Source organism: Pinus tabuliformis, chromosome 1_2 (genome assembly GCF_031772625.1).
Source record: "Pinus tabuliformis cultivar Carrire ecotype Pingquan chromosome 1_2, CPIR1, whole genome shotgun sequence".
Lineage (NCBI taxonomy): Eukaryota > Viridiplantae > Streptophyta > Pinopsida > Pinales > Pinaceae > Pinus > Pinus tabuliformis.
In genome coordinates this window covers 750,680,409-750,703,457 of record NC_142298.1, presented here as the reverse complement: position 1 = coordinate 750,703,457, position 23,049 = coordinate 750,680,409, and positions in this window count along the sequence as shown.

Genomic DNA, 23,049 nt, shown 5'->3' with positions numbered 1-23,049 from the left:
TCCATATAACTCTATCCATGTTGTTCCTTTAGTGTTTGTAGCCTCTTTTGTTACTATCTATCCCATGTCTTAGTCACCTGTGTCTCGATCCATCACAGTAGGTTAGTACACCACATCCTCTCTTTGTTTGCATTGCAGGTCAATTGGCTATATGGCTCCTTGGTAGTGCCTTCCTAGTCATAAGGGTGCATGACTGGGTCACCTTCGTCGAGAGGATGATGCTTATTCAGTTGGGAATCAGTCACCAATTTATTTGAGGAAGCTCCCCTTGAGTTCCGGAAGGAAATCCTTCATCTAGAGGCAAAAGTGTTTGGTGACCGTGTTTATTTCTCAGACTCGGAGATTAGAGGCAACAACCTCAAATGGGTTCCAAACTTGGGAAAGTTCTGAAAGCGAAGGCTTCATTTCCTACACTCCATCACCCATCATCAACTACTAAAAATTCTTCTCAGCATGGTTATCAGAGACAAGCAAGTATACAACTACAACTTGTTTCCAGGCTAGAAGGAAATAGAGAGAATTCTACAAGATATTAGATATAACTTAGATGATATAGTGGTCAGAGTTTCACAAATGGAACGTTATGTTGTCTCTTATTCATGCATTGAATTTAATGAGCACCATGACGTGCCAACAGTCATCAACGCTCCAACACAAGCCTCTCCTCACACCAACTCTTCCGCCACATCGCCAGTAATCATCTTGGACTAGCAAGTCCATTGAACAATTTGTCTACGAATCTACCATGGGTGACAAGTTATGTTTTTTGTTTTGGGACACGGGACCAAATTCCTTGAAATAAGCACAAATCTTGATGCAATTTTTGTCTAATTTGAAAGGGATATTTTCAAAAATAATTGTGTTCCTGCATTGCCATATACCCTAGAAGATTAAAAAGGAAAGTGTCTTGAACTCCATGAAATTCGGTTTCCACTCCTTTATGCATGATTCAATCGACAAGAAGCTCCAACTCGCATTTAAAGATAAACGTTGTAAGACATTTATCTAGATGGTAATTGGAGAAGGGACCCTGCCCAATTTCAGCCTTCTTGGGACTATCAGTTCACATCGCCCCACCTCACACCTAGAGGTATGGTTGCATGTGCTCCCTCTACCCACTTGGCTCGAAATTTCCCCCTACTGGAGGTCTCTGCATGAGTGGATGCCTCCACTCGATCTCCTCTCTGCTTCTCCAATTGTGGTTGTTCCACAATTTTTTGAGACTAATTTTGAGGCTGCTTCTTCTCTGCTTGAGTGGATCTCTCCACTCAGTCTCCTCTTTGCTTCTCTAATTGTGGTTGTTCCACAATTTTTTGAGACTAATTCTGAGGCTGCTTCTTCTTTTCTTGAGTGGATCTCTCCACTCGGTCTCCTCTCTACTTCTCTAATTGTGGCTACTCCAAAATTGTCCGAGACTACTTCTGAGGCTTCTTCTGGGGTTGCATGTTGAGAGGTAATTTACTCCCTCTCTCAACTACCAAGTCTCTAACCTTTGCCTTGCTCCTCAAGGCTTTTCATGCATCATGCTCCTCAAGAGCATATAGGTTCTTGGCTCACACACCAATCTCTTTCATCTCTCCCGCCGTCACAAAATTTTCTAAAGGAGCTGATTTTAAATCGACAACATCTCCCTCATCCAAACTTCGATTTGGACGATTATTTTTTCGAATTTGGGTATTTTTTTCCAAGGAATCAAGATCTGCTATTTGTTTTTGAAAAAATTCAACAAAAATTTCAGATCTTCTCTGCAAACTCGCCGCCCATAAAATTCCTGCTCCTCAATCTGCCCACTAGCAGCCTTCTAGCTCCATTAAGAAGTCTGCACATAGGGCCTTCTGGATCTGCCCTGAACTAAAGCTCCATCAATCTGCAAGGACATATTTGAATTCTTCTCTTCTATATTGTCTTCAGCTCCGATACCATGTAGATTTTCCTGTAGATTCACATCTCATATAATTTCCTAAAACACAAGACGAGAATCTACTCTACTATTTATAGGGGAAGCCCATAAAGATCGATGAAAACAATAATCGGTAAGAGGAAGATAATCAATGGAACATAACACAATATGTATCTGGGGGAAGTCACAACTCAAAATCTTTACTATCTATATTGCATTAATCAGAAATCCAAGACGAGAATACAATGTTTCTTCTCACAAGAACAATCCCAACACAAGTATAATCAACTCTCAACTCACAAGTTAGCTCAAGCCAAATCCTTAGCCTATTCTATAGCTCTACAATTCCCTATTTCCTTGCGCAATTCCAAAGAGGGCCAACCTATTTAATTGGGAAATCATGCTTCCAAAACTGCACAATCCAAACTTAGGTCCATAACTGATTGCATGCATGATCTGTACAACTCGGAAAATCATACAATTGATAGTACATTGTCCCTGCACTCTAGTCTCAAGTGAGGCTTTCTCTAAACTATCATGCATGTGTTTCTCTTGAGTGAATCTCCAGTTAGCTAGAGTAGCGCTAAGGATGCACTAGTGCACCAACTCACTACTAGACCTCTACTAGTTCCACCAACAGTTAGAACTAGTTTAACTATCTATAACTCAGTCAAACTGAGTTATCTAATTACAACTCAAATAAACTCAATCTGGACCCCTAAAACCTAGGGATCACACTTACATGACTCCAGATAGACTTTCAACTTGAATTTCATAAGCTAACTAAGTGAACTTAACTTAGTTAACTATAACAAGTTGCTATGAGAAAATAATTACAATTTTAATTCACAATTTAATTCAAGGACAAATTAAATTGGAATTTTTAGATTCTATTTTTAACATTTCTTGTTGTTATTTTCAACAACGCTTTCAACTCCTTGCACCAAGTTTGTTTCTTTGTTCCTTAGGAATCAAGGCATAACAGGTGGAACCAAAAACCCTAAGATGCCTCACCGAAGGAATGTGGGCATACCACATTTCATAGGGAGTCTTATTTTTTAGAACATGAGATGAACATATGTTCTTAATATAAACTGCACATAGAACTACATCAGCTCAGAACATCACCTTTACATTTTTTGAAAAATATCATTGAATGTACCATATTTGAGATTGTCTCGTTCATTCTTTCAGCTATACCGTTCCTGTTGGGGATTATAAGGCATTGATGTTTGATGTTGAATCGCATGCTAGTGAATATAGTTTTGAAATTCATTTGAATTATATTCTTTTCCATTATCAGTATGAATAGAGCCAATATGAGATTGTGTATTGTTTTCAATCCATGCATGAAAGTTTTTGAAAGTTTCAAAAGCTTCAGATTTGTTCTTCAACAGATATACCCAACACATTCTAGTGTAATCATCAATAAAATTCATCGTGTATTTATTTACATTTGCAGAAGGAACAACATAGGGCCACACAAGTTAGAATGAATCAATTCAATATTTCTATGTGCTATGGAATGAGAATCATGAAATGAGTATTTGTTGTGTTTTCCTAAGATACACGAATCACATCGCTAAGTTTCCTAGGAATGGTGGGCAAACCAGTAACACCAATTCTCTTCAATAAATGAAGATTGGCATAGTTCAGATGTCCAAATCTAGCATATCATAAGAGACTAGACGATGGTGTACCTTCATCATATTGAGAACTATCTGCAAATTTTTGTGCACGAGCAGAGGTTCCTTGCAACTTCAAGAGTCTTTATTCTTCTATCCTAGTCATGACAAGTGAGTTGTCTAATGTTTTTCTCACCTCAACGTTTCCATAAAACATGTGAATGGAGTGCCCTTGCTGGAGGATGTGAACCAAGGACAACAATTTTTTTTGCAACTCTAGGAGGTAGAGGACATCACGTAGAAGAAATTCAGGGACATCCGGTAGTTTGATCCTGATAGTGCCAAGTTTGGATGGCTTGAGTTTTGATTTGTCTGCAAACTACACTGCTCCATCTACATTGTCACTAACTTATTCAAAGAAATCTCTTCGAATGGTTATGTGGAAGGTTGCACCTTAATCAAGAACCCCATGCCTCTTTCCATGAAGCAAGTAAGGCATTACACAAGTCTCCAGTTACTCCAACATTGTAATGTGCCACAATATAATGAGCAAATTCAGGTGCTTTACCTTTCCTTAGATCCAATGATTTTCCTTTCTCTTCATTTCTTTCTTGTCTGATTTTGTCCCAAGACAACTTGCATGTGGAAGCATCATGACCATTTTTGTTACATTGTATGCAATGAAGATCAAGTATTCATCATTGATAATGTTTGCCCCCCTTGCCTATGTTATTCTTCTTTCCACGTCTTCTTCTGCCACCTCTTTCTCTAGAATAATCATGTGCATTATTATTCTCTTTCTTTGTAAGGCACACAACTTATTCATAACACTGAGCAGTTGTCTTCTTCTTCCCAAAATATTTCTCTCTTTCTGCAAACTTCTCCATAAGAGAGTCAAAGGAAATCTCCTTAAGTTTTCCACTAGCTTGTAATGATTCAAGATAATAAGAATATGTGGGATATAGTTCCTTGACGTAGTTTGTGAGAGGAACACCCATTTTAACATTGGTGGCTTCTACACCATGCACAATCGCTTTGATTTCAAAGGCTAGGGCAAGGACATCATCATATTTTAATTCTATATTGGAGAGTTTGATCTTAAGTTGGACTACTTCAAGCTCAAAGTGTGAGTCATACAAGTCTTTCAACTTCTTTAAAGCACTAAATGTGTTTGTAAACGGTGCAATGTAATGACTCACCTCTTCATTTATTAACATTGCAATCAAGGCGTAGGCCTTTTTGATCTTATTCTCCCATATGGCGAGCTCTTTGCTAGATGTGGGCTTTTCTAGTGGATTCACATCTACTCCTTCACATTCTTCTTTCCACAATTCATTGAAAATGAGGGTATACTTTATCTTTATGGACCATTCATGGTAGTTCTCTTTGCGAGAGAGAACTACTCCAACTATGGAGATGAGTGAATACATTATGAAATTCTAAACTATGCTTTGAATAATAAAAAATTTAATATATGTCTCTTACAAATAGTAGACCGCCATACAACTTTGTCTCAAAAAATCATTCAAAATAACCCAAGAAATTGATATTGGAATAGGGCTTAGAATCTTTATCTCGAACATCAACATTTATATAATATAAAATCCATACTCCATATATATGTAATCCAACTCAAATATATAAATGGTTTAATCCGCTTATAAATGGTTAAATACAATAACAAATTGTTTAGCTTATAGTCAAGGTTCACCCATATAATTCAACATATAATGAATCAATGCACATATATTCCAACGCACATAATGAATCAACATTTGAAATGAACCAACGAACTGGAAATGTATGTAAAGATCCTGAATTGAGAGGGATCCAATTTCTTTACATGCAATTTTTTTTATGAGCCAACATCATTTAAATGTTTTATATAGCTATTTAATTTTTAATTTTTAGATTTTTAATTTTTTTTTTATTTTAACTGACATGATCAAAATTTTAACTTCGATGACAGATGAACATCGTTACACATCACACTGTGTTGTAGAATGAACCTCTCAACTCAATCAACCAATACACAAAATTCAAAAAACATGATCCGCTATTAACCTACCATAATACTATAATACTAAAATTTAAACTTAAAACCAAGGTCATCTGGTCCAAGATTCCTGGCTTACCTAGGAGATATGGAAATAGATATGGAAATATATATATGAGGAAAAAAAAGTTTTGTATCGATGATAAACTATAACATTATAATTTGAGGCAGCTACGTCAGGCCCGCCAACGAGAGGGGATAAGTCCTTTTCGATGCATTTAAAGATCTTTCCTTATCCACCGACAACCATTAATACTTCATTTAAAACGCCTTTATTTAGACCACGACCAAATGATGGGTTAGTTAGAAATAAAAAGAGACACAGGTACTAAGATAATACCAAAATTTAAGCATAAAGTAACGTGGAAGGTAATACACTTGGCTGTCCAAAATATTAATCTCATTATTAATATGAATTTTAATTCAAAATGTAAATGGCCATGTTTCACAAAGGATTTATTTATTTTTATTTGATTTTTAAGGATAACATGGGGTTATGGGGTTTGTTTGACAAAGGATTTATTTATTTTTATTTGATTTTTAAGGATAACATGGGGTTATGGGGTTGTTCTTCTTGAGATCATTATGTGAGAATGTATTTTTATTTAAAATATTAAATTAAATTATTTAATAAGGTATATGTTTTTTAAGTCATAGGATAATATGGTTGTATTGTGATTGAGAAGGTTGGAGAGGAGATAAATCAATAACTTTTTTATTAATTGTAATTGATTTCTTTTAAATAAAAAATTGGGTGGTGTTAGTATCAACAACTCGCAAGTCAATGCTAGTACAAGGATAGAGACATTTGAAGACATTATCTCCCAATCCAAAAGAACACATAACCCTTGAAGCACATCACAATGAGCCAATATTAATTTATCAACATCTACAAACTCTATCCACTTCGGCGAAAGACTAATTCAAGGTGTTTAGCAAGGTACTCACTTTCCTTATAAGTGTGAGACAATATGGTGTTGTCATGGCCAAGAAGGCTACTTGGAATCAAAATGAAAACCTTTTACTAATGGTTGTGGATCCTTAACCAAAACATTAAACCAAAGAATTCTACAAGGTACCTGCTTTTAATGGAGTTGTTGTGACCAAGAGGGTTGGTTGAGATTCAAACCACAACCTTTTAATAATGGGTATGGGCCCTTAATAAAAACCCAAATTTGAGAAATTCAACAAGGTACCTGACTTCACTGCAGGTGTGGCACAATATGGTGTTGTTGTGACAAAGAGGACCACTTGGGAATGAAACCAGCAACTTTTTGATAATGGATATGGACACTTAATCTAAAAGCTAGACTAAGGTATCTAACAAGGTGCCTACTTTCATTGGTGTTTGTAGTGCAATATGGTGTTGTTGCAACCAACAAGGCAATATGGTGTCATTTTGAGTAAGAGGGTGTAAGGGTCTAGCCTTGAATGGCTTCAAGCAACTCCACCACATGATCACCACAATGGTGATTGATTGACATGGATGAGTTGATGGAAACTTGATGACTTTGCTTTTAAACACTCTTACACAATGGAAAGATGCACTAAGGACATATTGGGTGGCCCTGCTTAGATTGGGTGCAACATAGACCTTGGAAACTTGCCCTAGTTGGACACACCAAGAGAAGCTTGGAAGGAAACTTGCCGACAGAAGGCAAAGTGGGGTTTATGATAAATGAACCTATTTGATTTGCAAGCATGATGCATAATAAATGAAGTCATCATAGAGGACTTGACTAGCTTGGGTGGTATGATTATGCTAAGTTCAAGGTTAGGCATAGTAGGGCGAATTGTATTTGTTTAGTCAGAAGAAGAAGAAGACAAGACTTGTAGGAGGTAAGCCTACAATTGCTTTAGGGGTTGGATTGTGAAAGTTTGATGGGAAGTAGGCAGAAGGTAGTACCGCCTTGGACTCATTATACATTTGTAATAAAGTTGCAAGTAGGAGGTTATAACTCCCTCATTGTGTATATTTGACTTTCTTCAAATAATAAAGTTGAAGCACCTACCTTTGTTGCCACCTATACATGGGTGTTTTGGACTCTTTATGATTATTGGATGTTATTGTCCCTTGTTTTGCTTTGAGTTGGCTAAGTATTAAAATATTGACTAAAGTGTTAAAGTATTGTTGAGATGGTTTAAAGGTCAAGGTTGGACATATGCCTATTGTTGAATGAACTTGGTTGAGTAGAACTTAGTTGCATTTGAGAGATAGTAGCCTAAGGTGAAGTTATTTGTAGATCTCAAGTGAAAAGGTGCAATTTGGTTGTAGTAGGCATACGTTGGCCAAGCCCCTATAGATAAGTGAACATAAGCCATCTCTGGTATGTGATTGTTATCTATATGATATATTACAAATTATTACTAAAATGACATCCTCTATGCTCCATTTTTGTTGCACAATAATATTTTTTTTTACTTTGTAGATGTATGATATAATGATCACAAGTCCCTTTCTAATAGTTTTCTCCATAACCTTTAACTTTTAACTGATAGATATAGATCTTTAACTAAAACATTAGATTAGGGCATTCAACAAGCTATCCACTTTAATGGTGTTGTGAGACAATATGATGTCATTGCAACCAAGAAAGTTGCTTAGAAATTATATCAACAAGCTTTTATTGATGGACATAGATCCTTAACAAAAACCCCAAATTGAGGGGTTCAAAAAAGTACCCACTTTCATTGGAGCTATCAAGATCAAGAGGGTCACTTGGGAATCAAACAAACAATATTTTACCAATGGATATGGACTATTAACCAAAGTGTGGATTGAGGTGTTCAACAAAGTATCCATTTGAATTGAAGTTGTATGACAAAACGATGTTGTTGCTATAATTGGACTGATTGGGAATCAAACCAATGACCTTTTAATAATGGATATAAATCCTTAGTTAAATTGTCAAACCAAAATGTTCAACATGGTACTCACTTTCATTGGATTCGTAATGCAATATGGTGTTATTATAACTAAAAATGAAGGCTACTAAGGATTGGAATGCAATCACTTCAACACCAAGAGGGAGAGGACAACCCCCTCCTAGATCTAAATCCACAGTTGAAGAACGTGAGAGGGTGTGCCATCTTGGAAAACAAAACAATGACTAAAGCAATAAAAAATTGAACATTTCTATTAGCCTCTATTTTATTACCTTATGTAGACAACCGTAATCAAACATCTTTCATGTAATTGGTATAGCCACATATTACACAAACAAATGAGACATTTTAAAATCCACTATGAAAATGGGTTAATGGTTAGAAAACTATAATGAATTTAGTCATTATCTATTCTATCGTTCACATTTAACAAAAACAAACAAACAAAACTATGGAGGTACTTAAGGTTTGAGTTGAAAAAGTAATAGATAACTAGGCCAGAAATATAAAAATAAAACTACATAAAAGTTTATGAAGAAAGATAAAAAGAACAATCTTCTAATGTATAAAAAAAAATGACACTCATTATACTCATATAAACGTATACTTTAAACAAATTTAAACTACTCAATTTTTTATTTTTTATTTTTTTATGTTTATTTTTTTTTTTATTTTTTTTTTTCACTTCTGGTTCACGGATACCCATGGTCAGTGGGTCCGCTATGTCCAGGATCTGTCAACGCTAGGGTGGACCCCACCCGAAGGGGGTCTCAACCCTCGGCCTATTTACTGACCTGACCCCAAGAGCTTTCGGGTTTCGACCCTGTGACCTCCCATTGGCAAGGCCCCGGCTTGACCGATTGAGCTAACCCTTAGGGCTTTTTATTTTTTTAATTAAAAAATAATATTTTCTAAGAAATAGATTAATTTGAGGAAGTTTACCCTGTCATGCTTACAAGCTATTTATGGCTTGTAGAACGGTTTTGGGGTCATCTTCTAGTTATCAATTTTATAAGAATGCCCCGGCTATTATGGTTCAAATTTTATTTAAAGAAAGTTCTCTTAAAGTGATGTTTATAAAAAGATGATATTTAAGTTGTTTAAAATTTTTTAAATTATATATAATTATTATTATTATATATATATCTATATATATATCTATATATATATATAATTTTTAAGAGAATAATATTATTTTAAATGAAATATATATTTTTAATTTTTATTAAAATTTTAAAAATAAAAAATCAACAACTTATATTACAATAAAATAATTTTAAATAAGGTTTTTTTTTACTATATTTTACTTTCAACTTAAAAATTGTTTTTTTAAAGACATATCTTATCTTCATATTGTAACAATGTTTTTAAAAGATATATCTTATCATCAAAATGTACCATGATTTTTAAACCATGTATATCAAATTATAGTGATTTTGTTAAATATAAATGATAAAATCTTTAAAAATATTGCTTTAAAAATAATTAATATAATGTTTTTTAAATAACATTTCATTGCATTTAAATTTTCTCATTTCAATTTCTAAAATATTGAATACAAAATTTAAAGTTTTTAAATTTAATTAATTAATAATTTATTTTAATAATTTTAATTTTTTTTTACATAATTAAATTTTATTTATATATAAGTAATAAAAAAAATAAGTCTTAGCTTTAGCTTTTAAAATTTTGGTGTTTGGAATCGATTTACAAAGAGTCTCACCAGTTTTATACATCATAATATAATAATTTAATTTATTAAAATTTTACTGTTAAAATTAAAAAATAAAATAAAAAAATCATAAGTTTAAATTAAAAAATAAAATAAAAAAATCATACCAAAAGTACCTTAACCAATTAATGATGTGAATGTTATTATACGCATTACCTCCGACCAAAAGAGATAAATGAGTGAATGGTAAGTTTGACCACCATTTTAAAGTAAGGCCGAAGCATGACATGTGAGAATTTAATATAATGTTGATAGATGATCAAATTTGTAAATAGGCAATGAAGAAACGAGTTGGAGTTGTTTGGAAGAAAAAAAAAAAATTTAATGTATTTTTTAATTTAATTTGTATAAAATTTGGTAGGTATTTATTGAAATCACAAGTTTATGGGTAAATTTTGTACAATAAAAATGCTCTATAAGATTTTCATGTTGCTAATTTATATATGCATTCAAAAAACTAATTTAAACAACACAATTCAATATTTCACTACAATCCACTGAAAACTTCAAAAAATCGCACTTAAAAACAACTCCATAAAGAAATACAAAAGAGTATAAAATATTTGGTGTGAATTTAAAATCTGGTTTTAAATTATATATATATATATATATATATATATATATATATATATATATATATATAAGAGATTAAGTTCGGTTAAAAATTTAAAGATTTTTTTTAATATTTAATATTAAAATTAAATTAAATAAAAGATTTATAGATGTGGCATTGGAATACGTTTTCTTTTTTTTTTCTTTTTCACGAAGAAAAATCAACAAATTTTCTATTAATAAAAAACCAATTTACATAAGTTTGACATTTGGAAATACATGGACATGATTATGTACATAAAGATCTCATGAACATCATCGCCCAATAGTTGGATATGTCTCATTCCGATGACTCCTTTTTCAGAAAGAAAAATCAACAAATTTTCTATTAATAAAAAACCAATTTACATAAGTTTGACATTTGGAAATACATGGACATGATCATGTACATAAAGATCTCATGAACATCTTCGCCCAGTAGTTGGATATGTCTCATTCCGATGACAGAAACAAAAAAGGCCGTATAAACTATGTACTACATCACAATCACAAAAGCTTTAGAGAAGGATCATCCATCACTTCATTTATGAATAACACGTTAAATATGTTCTACTGAAAGGAATCATGCATGAACTTTGAAGTTCACTTGGATAAAAAGCTTTCTAATGTATCTCGCCCATCTGATAGGTGTGGCATCTACAACAAAGTTTTGTTCCTTGTAGATATGTGCAAAAGTAACCACTTTAAACACATCCAGTTGCTTAGTAAAGGAGGGGCAATAACAATCATTTATACAATCAATAGTGACTTTTGAGTCATCGAATCACCAAAAACATACATAGTCTTAAGATGAAGTAATCTGGCACAAAAAAGTAAACCCCAAAGAGTTATAACTTCAACCCCAGAGTTTGTCCCTAATCTGCAATTTGGGCCTAGCCACAAGATGCATAAATGAGCATCGATTTTATTTTATTCACTGTATAAACTAGAAGCATCACCAAATGTAGAAATGATGTGGAAGAGATGCCTCTATTGAACCGAAGAGATCTAACCAAAGAGGAGAACGTCGTTAAAAGACATAAGATGAGAGACAAACACCCTTTTTGTGATATGTAGACCATCAAATAGCCCCCATCTTTTTCATTGATATCTACTTACTCAAACTATCAATGACCAATAGAAACAATAAGGGTGATAGACAACCACCCTTTTAATAGACTTTATAGAAAAGTAAAAATTAACTTTCATATATGGATTTGGAAAAATAATGAAGTGCAGTATTAAACTTTTTCCCAAAACAAATGTTCATGTAAAATAGAGCAATCAAACATTTTATATTGTTGAAGGATTCAATCATAGTAATTTGATATATGTATTATAAGAAATTCTCATAAAGCCTTTATTTAAAAAGACTTATATAAAGATCGTAAGAGCTAATTGAAAGTCAATTAAGATTAAGTTTTTCTAGGTCTTTTAATTTGATATATGTATTATAAGAAATTCTCATAAAGCCTTTATTTAAAAAGACTTATATAAAGATCGTAAGAGCTAATTGAAAGTCAATTAAGATTAAGTTTTTCTAGGTCTTTAGAATTTGCAATTCTCCAGTAGATTAATAAGTTAATGAAACAATTCTATTAATTTGACAATAATTAGAATAAAAGGGAGGTTCTTTATATCTCTCACCATTTGTTAAACTAAATTTAACAATATCTATCCACCATCCATTGATTTATATAAAGTTGAGACATGTGAGGATCATAACTCCAAAAGCAAGTAGTGACAAGACTCTTGTTACAAAGCTCGCAACTATGAATTATTATGAACATCAAAGAAACTAGAAATGTGTTTAAATGTGTTATAATTGTTTCTTTGCAAGCAAGACTCTCATAATTCTTGTCCTATTTATTTGTGAAGGGAGAGGACAACACAAGACCTCCATATTATATCCTTACTTAGATGACTAGAGTCCACTTTTGGAAATCTAATATCAAAGTGTGTGGAGCGAATTGGGTGGGAAGATGTTAAGATATAATTGCAATCTTATTTTTGTACATGATACAATTTTTTTTTGTGAACAGTGGAAATAGCAATTAGGGCGGTCTCGTACTCACATGACGTTGGATTGATTTGGTCATCTACCACTATAACCACCAGGTGCACCACACTCGCCCCTAATATGGACATAGGATAATCAATGGATCAATTCAAAGACTTCATAATATTTTACATAACATGTTTATATGATTTTCCAAGTGAGCTACCCATTATGGCTAATAAGTAAATTATTTGTTATTAATATTATTATTTTATCTATACCTATGAGATTTTGAACCAATGACCTTCACACAAGGAATGTCTTAATAGTACACTCTATTGTCAATTCTTCTATGCCCCAAAAAAATAGCACACTACAATCTTTTTCTTTTCTTTCTTTTCTTTTTTTCATTTTTTTTGTGAGGTAAACAACCATAGGGATTTGAACCTTGATTCTAACAATTTACATAATACTTCCTAACACTATGATCACCAATTGAATTGACCTTATAGGTTAACTACACTCTAAAATCTTATTTAATTCCTATATTACAATTATTATTTTCCAACCAATACTCAAACTAATTTCTAATATATAAATTAATCCCAAATAAAACCACAGTCAACTATTTTATTTATATTAAATCTAAATAAAATCTTTATAAGTGGTCTAACAACCACATATTGTTGCCTAATGAGCTCAATTTATTATAAATTTACTGTGAAACCATAATTCTCATAATATATCATGAAGCCATAATCAACTACTTATAATTTAATTAGAAATGGAGTAATTCTCATATTAAACCAGCATAGATTCATTTTAAATACGGGTCTAACATGAGTTGAGAGGGATCTAATTTCTTCACGTGCAAATTTTTTTATGAGCAGACATTATTTAAATCTTTTGTATAGTTAATTTTTTTTCTTTTAGATTTTTTTAAATTTTTATTTGGGCCGACATGAGCAAATTTTCAACTTTGATGATGGACGGACACCCTTACACATAATACTGGGTTGTAAAATGAGCCTCTCAGCTCAACAAGACCGCATAGCTGACATTCCCTACCGCTTAGTTTAAATATAGCTAAATTAAAATAATTTGTTTTTTTGTAAGTTTGGAAACTATGAGGCTACATCATGGTCATTTCGAAGAATAATACCCGAGCAGGGAATTGAATGAGGGTGGGGAATTGAATGAGTGACTTAACATCTAGGAGTACCTTAACAATACACCCAATCACCATCTATCCAAGACCTTGTGGACAACTAAATTAAAATAGGGAATTGTTATACATTTTAATCATTGATTTTAATTAGGATTGATTAATTTCAATCATATATTTATGAAATAAAAAATGGTTTTATTGTTTTCTTTTAATTTAATATATTGATTGATTAAATATATTAATTAATTGATTAAATAATTTTATTATTCATTAATTGTAATTGTAATTTAATTAATTGTATTCATATGTAAATTTAAAATGTAAAAGAATTAAACTTTTGATTAGAGTAAAATAGATTGTTTTTAAATAACATTATTTTTTATTTGAATGAGGATTGAGATATTTTGATTTTGCATTTTCTCTCTATTAATAAGTGCCTCCTATATGTATAACAAAGTGTTGTCCAAACGGAGAATTGAAATACGATACCATGTAACTCAATATTGAGTTAGTGGGTTGTTTAGAATGTGTTACAACCATTGAGACATTTGACTTAGGGAAGAATAGATGTCACATTCTCCCTCTAACAACTTGCTACTTGTTGTATATGTACTGAAGGATCATGGTAAATGATATTTGTTAGTAAGTCATGTTTTACTTTACTACTATTTGAACATGTCAAGAATGGAAAATGCGTATATTTTCATCAATGAACCAAATTAATAAAAAATTACAAAAAAATATAGCTTTACATTTAGATTAAAATAAACATTAAAAATTGAATATTTGAATTTGAATCTTATTTTAATAAGATTTTAAAATTTCATTTCAATATGAGTTAAATGATAAATTTGTAGATTAAATTTTTGTAGATTATTAACAAACTAGATGTTTGGTTTAAGAATATACATTTTTTTCATATTTTTGGTTAATTGTTTTATTAATTTTTAGAGAACTTATTTTGAAAAATAAAATAACATATAATTTTATAAAATAAAAAGAAGTAATAGACTAACAAATTTTAAGATAATTAATTACATTTAATTATAATTAAAAAGAAAAAAATACAAAAATGAATTTATTAGCTAAAAAAGATTGGAAAATACTTTGATATTCTATAAGAAGAATATACATGTTCTCATTTTCAAAAGACTATTCATTTTCAATAACCAATCTCAAAATCATTTTATCAGTGTTCATCATATTATTTGTGAAAATTAAATATGAGTGAAGAAAATCTTGATCTTTCTCCCCCAACCATAAAAAATAAACTTAATTATCAAGTACCTAACATATATTAAACAAAAATTAAAACATTTAATGTCTGAAAAACAAAAAAAAGAAGAAAAAAACAATAAAAAATAAAAATTAATAATAAAAAAAAAATTCTAAAAATAAACAAACTTAATAACCAACCAAAAAAAATAAAAAATGACTAGAATACAAATAAAATTAAATTATTTAATAGGAAAAAACAAAAAACAAATAATAAAGAAAAACAAATTTAAAACTTAAAAATCTTCATTATACAATTAAAAAATAATTAATAAAATATATCTTCCAAGTATACATATTCCATAACTTATCTTCACGATATCATAATGAAAAGATTTTAGTTTTCAGGCCATATTAAAATATTTTCCAATCTCATTAAATATTTTACAATCTCATAAAACGTTATATTTTAATTTGTGTATTTTTTTTTGGATTTTATATTCGTGGTTTATTTTCTTTTAGTTGAATCTCGGAGTACTTATAGTAATAATCATACTTGTCAACATTTCAAATCCTAACAAGGATCCATCAGGAAGACAATCACTAAATAATAATAAAAAAAAAACTTAATAAAAATATAAATAATATTAAAATATTTTTAAATATAATTATCACGGTAGGTACTCGGAAATTCAATTTATATATCATTTAAATCCATAAATAAATAAAAATTAAAAATACCTATAGTTCAAAATTTTAATCATACTCAATACTGAAATATCAGTGTCGAATCTACTCAAATCTAAATTAATTGCAAGACAAAGTACATGATCAAAATAAATGGAAACATTATGAGTTTATAGTGCGCGACCTTCCTTGAAATGCAACAAGACTTGTCTATGGAATGGCTTACAGCGGCGGCAACAACATGATTACAAAATAAGACCTCCAAAAAAATTAAATTTAATATATATAGGGGGTTTACCTTACAAATATACATTTGATTTTTGGTAACTAATTAAATTTCAATACATTTAGGAATGTGTTATACTTGCCATGCGGCAAGGATAGTAACTTAAAGTTAAAGTTACGATAAAACTTATATTTAAATGGAATGCAAAAGTTTTGAAAATAAAATAAATTATGTAGTTAAATTTTCAGATTTTTTTTTTAATTTATATTTTTAAAAATAATTAAGGTTTTTTAAAAATATATTTGTTACCTTTACTAAAAGTATAATGGATAGATAATGTTATTTTTATCTATATTAAATTTTCTTCTTAACATCATTATTAATATTTTCCTCCCATATACATTATTGATAAATTTATAACTTGGATGGTAATTCACTTATTTTTTTTTTAGCAATCTTTCTTGTTTATAAATTTATATTAATTTCACAATCCATTCAAACACTACACATACCTTCATAAAAACTACACTTTAGACCTATTGAATTGCATATGCATAATCACCTTTTTTTTTTATATAGATAAGTATGTTTACACATAGTACACTGAGATGAGTTTACTTACTTTCTAATTTTTACATATTTTATAAAATTTTACAACATAATTATTAGATTCATACATATTATATGTTTATAGATTTGTACAAAATAATTATTAGATTTATACATATTATATGTTTATGGATTTGTACAAAATAATTATTAGATTCATACATATTATATGTTTATGGATTTGTACAAAATAATTATTAGATTCTTACATATTATATGTTTTAGATATTTCAATGTATTAATTTATTATTTACTTTATTACATATACATATTTTTTTTATGGTTTCCAGAATGCATTGATTTATTATCTACTTTATTACATATATATTTTATGGTTTCAAGAAAATTAGGTTAATGTTACAGTCTTGACTCATCCTTTTACCTTCTTATTTGAATTTAGTTCTATTTACAGTTAACGCCTATCTCTAAATATCATGGTAGTCGTTATGGTTCTACAATTATACCCTTCATAAAAGTCTTATTTTGACTTGTTTAAATATCAATATAGTTATCTCTATTTCCCTATTTTCCCTACCCATCATGTTGCTCTAGCTTCATCATTTGAAGATTTCAATAATAACATCATGTCTCCATTTATGTGTGATCCCTAACTTGCTCCAATCATTGGGATAATGAGATTCATATCAACCTCAAATGAAATCATTTGTTATTATACATGCCTAATTATCATGTCCTATTTTATATGTGTATATTCGTCTTTATGCACTTTGATATGTGGTATGGGTACAACACATGATGTACAGATCTCAATGATGTGATGTGTGGTAAGCATGCCACACATTAGTCAGATTCATACATAATTTAGTGTACCTTTTTCATTGAGATCCAAACATCATTTAGTGTAGCCATCCAAGGTCTTCAAAAATATTATTTATGGTCTTGCATTTACTCACACTCTATAAAATAATTGAAGCATGTCTTCATGTAATTGGTACCACTTTCATATTTTATTTATCTTTCACAACTTTTGTTTTTGATACATCTTATTTCTTTTTATCTCAACTATTGTTATTCTTCTTCTTTATTGTTAAGTCATTATCTACAACATATCAACATACAACATATTTACTTTTATTCATTTATTCTATATTTTACTAAATATACATGGTTAGGAATAAGATTATGGAGCAATATAATAAAAATGAATGTTAAAATAAAACAAAGAATGACACACTAACATATGTGGTTAAGGTGATTTGGGCTATGTCTACAAAGAAATAACTAGTCCTTTCGTTTATTCCATTTAGTAAAATAAAAAAATACAACCTTCAACTCATCTATTGCAGCCTCATATTCACTCTCTTACAATCTTATTTCTATCACTTACAATACTCTTTCAATAATACATTGTCACAATACAATACCTTCATATAAAAAAAGATTATCTTCTAAAAATAAAACCCCTAACGTAATTTTTACCATCACATTTATTACATAATAATAAATTACTTATATTAAATATAAAATTATAATATTTTACAAAACAATTGTGAGCTGAGAGAGTACAAATATCTCAGCATCCTGTTATCCAGTATTAAGATCGAAACCTAACTAAAATACAAGTGATCCCACTTTACAACCAACCTGCATTTAAAAAACCTCATAAAATTTGTATGTCATTGCTAACGTTTTACTTTATCATTACTTTACTTTACTATTCGAAAAGTTTGAATTCGATATACATTTTGGGTTTGCTTAGAAAATTTATTTTACAACAGTATAAAACGACAAAAAATATCTAAGCCACCGCATGGCTCTTCTATATCAGATTTTAAAAGTGTTCCATCTGTCACATGCAATACATGGAGCGTACCATATAATAAAATTTCCTGCCTTTTTGGTGCCTACTGCATAATAAATTCCCTCCCTTATTTCACATGTGAAATTCGCGATATTTTTTTAGCAACTCATTTCACATCTCTTGTCTATATGGTGTTAATTTCGTTAATTTCATTCAGAAAATAATAGAAATTTTGTTAAGATTTTGAAAAAATTTGATAATTTTTTTTTAAAATCCGAGTTATAGCTGTCGAGTTTCAAGGTTTTTGATGGTACTGAATCTATTTCCACCATCAAAAACAAGATTTAGTGACTCTTATTGCCATTTTTTTTAAATGGTCGAATTTCGGCAAGTTTTGGTCGTCCAAGAAAAATTGATGTCTCAGTAGACAACACCTTTTCTATGTTGGTTGATGGTGTAGTTAACAACCTACCCCATCCAACACATTATGAAGAGTTTTTTATAAGTTGAACTCCTATAGGAAGGCTGGCATTTTAACGTGTATATAGTTCACTTAATTTGTTTGTGCTTCAAGACTTAATGAGTATGTTTATTATGTTCCATATGTATACCTATTGAGTGGATAGTTATTTGTAACTAAAATGTGTATATATATTATAAGTTAATGTGTATGATGGTTTAACGAATTTTTTTCACCTATGCGTGCGCTACAGCCCAGCCCGAGCTGTGCAGACCTAGCCGCCTTCTGACGCTGCAGGGCTCTCTCTCGGCAACCTCCTGCTGCTGAGGCCTTCCTGATCATGCATCCCTTTGAGGAGGGTGATCCTCATTCATCCACTCAATAAGGAACTGAAGAAAATGCAGAAGCTTTCGCATCCCTGATCGTTGAGAACGGAGCTCCAAGGAACAGGCCATCCATCAATAAATTTGTTAAGAAGCTCGAAGATATACCAGAGAACTCTCTTCCACCTACTCTCCCCCGAAGAGCAGTTATCTCTCTGGAAGAACGCGGACTTGTAGGACAGTTCACGGGGTTATGGCCTTCACCCAAATCAGTACAAAAATGGGTGGAAAGAAACTAGAATGCAACTACCCAAGGGAAGATAGCAATATGATTTTGTGGAAGGGGATATTACACTTTTCTCTTTGAATGAAAGGAAGACAAAGACCTCATATTCAGAAATGGTCCATACTTCATGGACTCCAGAGGTTTATATCTGAACAAGTGGACGCCAAATTTCGACCCAGAAATGGATGTTCCAAGCGCAGTTCTAGTCTGGGTTAGACTCCTGCATCTTCCACTCCATTGTTGGGGAGATGATTTGGCAAAGGCAATAGGAAATGCAATGGGCAAGTATATAGACATATGTGAACCAAAGGATAACATGCATGCCTGTGCTAGAATATGTGTGGAAGTAGTCTCGGAAAAGGTCTTCTAGAGGCAATAAAGATAAAGGTTGACCAGTGGACGCATATCCAGCAGCTGCACTACGAACAGATACCATTTAAATGCAAGGTATGTCACGAGTATGGCCATTTTGCTAATAGGTGTCTTAAAAAAAAACAATGAAAATGTAGAAAAACAAGAGAACACATGGGAACAAGTAAAGAGGATAAAACCTATCAATAAGTAAACAATACCAAACACTCCACAGCTTCAAGAAACAAACGAAAACACTTCTCAGCCCCCAACGAAGGTTATCCTCCTAGAACACACAACCCCAAATCCCTTCAAGCCCTTGGAAGACTCCTCTGAACCTCTCGCTCCCAGATCCCCAACATCGAATCCCAACTCCCTAGCTCTTATAACCAACTCCCCCACTCCTATTTCCTCTCCACCTCTTCCCTCAGTGGATCGCATTCTAACCAGAAATAAAGCCAAAGAAAATCCCCAAATCTGGGATCAGTGAAAAAAAGTGGGAAGAAAATCCAATAATGAAATCAGAGATGAGGTGGCCGCTAAAGAAATGGCACTAGGAACTCAACAACCAATGGAAACATTCCTTGGGAAAAATACAGGAAGCAATGAAAAAATCCAGCAAAGAGGAAAGGGAGGACCACACCAACATAATAGTAAATAATGATAGTGGTCTCTTGGAATTGTCGCGGCCTTGGCACCATCTTCAAAGTCAACGCAGCTAGAGATATTTTAATTAAGGAAAAGCTAGACATTTATATGATCCAAGAGACCAAAACAAGCAAGCAAGAAAAACAAAAAATGATTCAAAAATTAAGAAATTATGAAGGAACAATGTTAGAGGCGACAGGAGCATCAGGAGGAATCTGCACCATTTGGGACAAAAGGAAATGGGAACTAATAACTCAAAAGATTAGCATTCATTGGATTAGAACAGAATTTGGAGAACTCCATACAAAGGAGTTGTATAGCATTATTAATGTTTACTCCCCAAATCATTACAGAGAAAAAGAACAATGCTGGAATTCAGTGAAAGAAGAACTAGCAGAAAGACAAAATGGGAAATTAATCCTTGAAGGAGATTTAAATCTGATAAGAAACACAGAAGAAAAATTCAAGAGAAGCTCTTGAAGAAATAATGGAATAATATAATTTAATAGACATTCCACTAAGCAATGGAAAGTATACTTGGAATAATAAGAGAATTGGTAAGAATAATATAAAGGAAAGGTTGAATAGAATCCTTATTCATGAAAGCATAGCAGCTGCATTTACCCTTGTGAAAAGCAAGATTGTCCACACAATAGCTTCAGACCACAAGCTGGTAGTTATAAGCCTGGGTAAGTTGGAAAATCAAAGTCCGCTCCCCTTCATATATAACTCAATTTGGGATAGCAAGGAAGAATTCGGCAAACAAATCAAAGATAGCTGGAAAATAAGTGTCACAGCGTCTGCTCAATACATTTGGGAAACAAAGCTAAAGTACCTAAGGCTGCATTTAAAAACTTGGGCAAGAGAAAATGATCTTTGAGATAAAGCCAGGAAAATCAAATTGCCAAAAAAAATGGACAACATATGCACGGAAAAAGAAAACAAAGAAGAAAGCAAAACAGATTACTTACAAGAAAAGGAAATCTATATGAAAATTTATAAACAAAATAGGAAAGAAGAAAAGGAAATTCGATTGAAATCTAGATGCATGTGGCTGAAATCAGGAGATAAAAACACAACCTTTTTTCATAATACAATGAAAATAAGGAGGGCAAGAAATTAGACTGAACAGATTCAAGTAGATGGGCAACAGATAAAAGGAGCTGAAGAAATAAAAATTGCAGCTCACAAACACTTCAAAGAACTTCTAACAACAAGGGATCAGCATGCAGTTAATGAAGAATTTATGCAACACATAAAAAAAAAGAAAAAAGTGATGAGCATAACAAGGAAATAAATAAAGAAATCATTGAGGATGAAGTCAGAGAAGCGGTCTGGAGCCTTCATCCCGATAAAGCCTGTGGGCCAGATGGAATTACAATGGATTTTTATAGACAACATTGGCAAACTATTAAAAAAGATTTTATGAGAATGCTCAAAAATGTTTTTCAAAAAACAAAATTTGGAGGAAACACAAAATCCTCCCATTTGGCACTCATACCCAAAGAGTCCATCCAAGCAACCTTCAATAGATATAGACCAATTTCCCTTTGCAACTCTTCTTATAAAATAATCACCAAAATTCTAGCAAATAGAATTAAAAATTTTCTTCCGGAAATTATATTTGAAAACCAAGGAGGATTTGTTCTCAAGAGGCAAATCATAGATAATGTGTTCATCGTCTAAGAGGCTATTCATAGCAGTATCCAAAGGAAGGAGAAAGGAATGATTGTGAAGTTAGATATGGCTAATGCATTTGATAGAGTTAACCATAAATTTCTTGTTGCAGTTCTAAAAAAAATCGGCTTCTCAATAGACTTTATAGAGACTATCCGAGCGTGTATATCAACTCCTTGGATAGCTCCTCTAATAAATGGAAGGCCCAGTAAATTCTTCCAAAGCTCAAGAGGGTTGCGGCAAGGCTGTCCACTCTCTCCTTTCCTCTACATCATCATGGCTGAATCGCTAAGTGCAACTTGGAAAGCCAGAGAAAGGGGAAAAAATAACAGGTATCCAGATAACGAGAGGGGTCAAAGATATAAATCACTCTCTTTTTGCAGATGATACCCTTCTTATGGGCGGGGCATCTAGCATAATTGCGAGTCGATTTAAAAAAGTGTTAGATGAATTTCTCCAAGCCTCAAGAGGAATTTTAAATAACACCAAATGCATAATACACTGTTGGAACACTTCCCCAAGAGTTATGTAGCGTATAGCACAAATTCTGGAAACTCCAATACAAATAAAATGGACTCATTTCACTTATCCTGGGCTGCCATTAGCAAAGGAAATGGTAAAATCAGAATTATGGAGCAAGCAAGTGGAAAAAATGAAAGATAAAATTCAGAATTGGGAATGATGTGGCTTAATTTGGCAGGAAGAGTGATCATCATTAAGGCACTCCTTTCGTCCCTTCCCATATATTAATATGCAATAATTATACCTCCGGAAAGTGCCCACAAGCAAATGGAAATAATAATAAGAAGCTTCCTATGGCAAGGAGGAAAACAAGAAAACAAAAATTC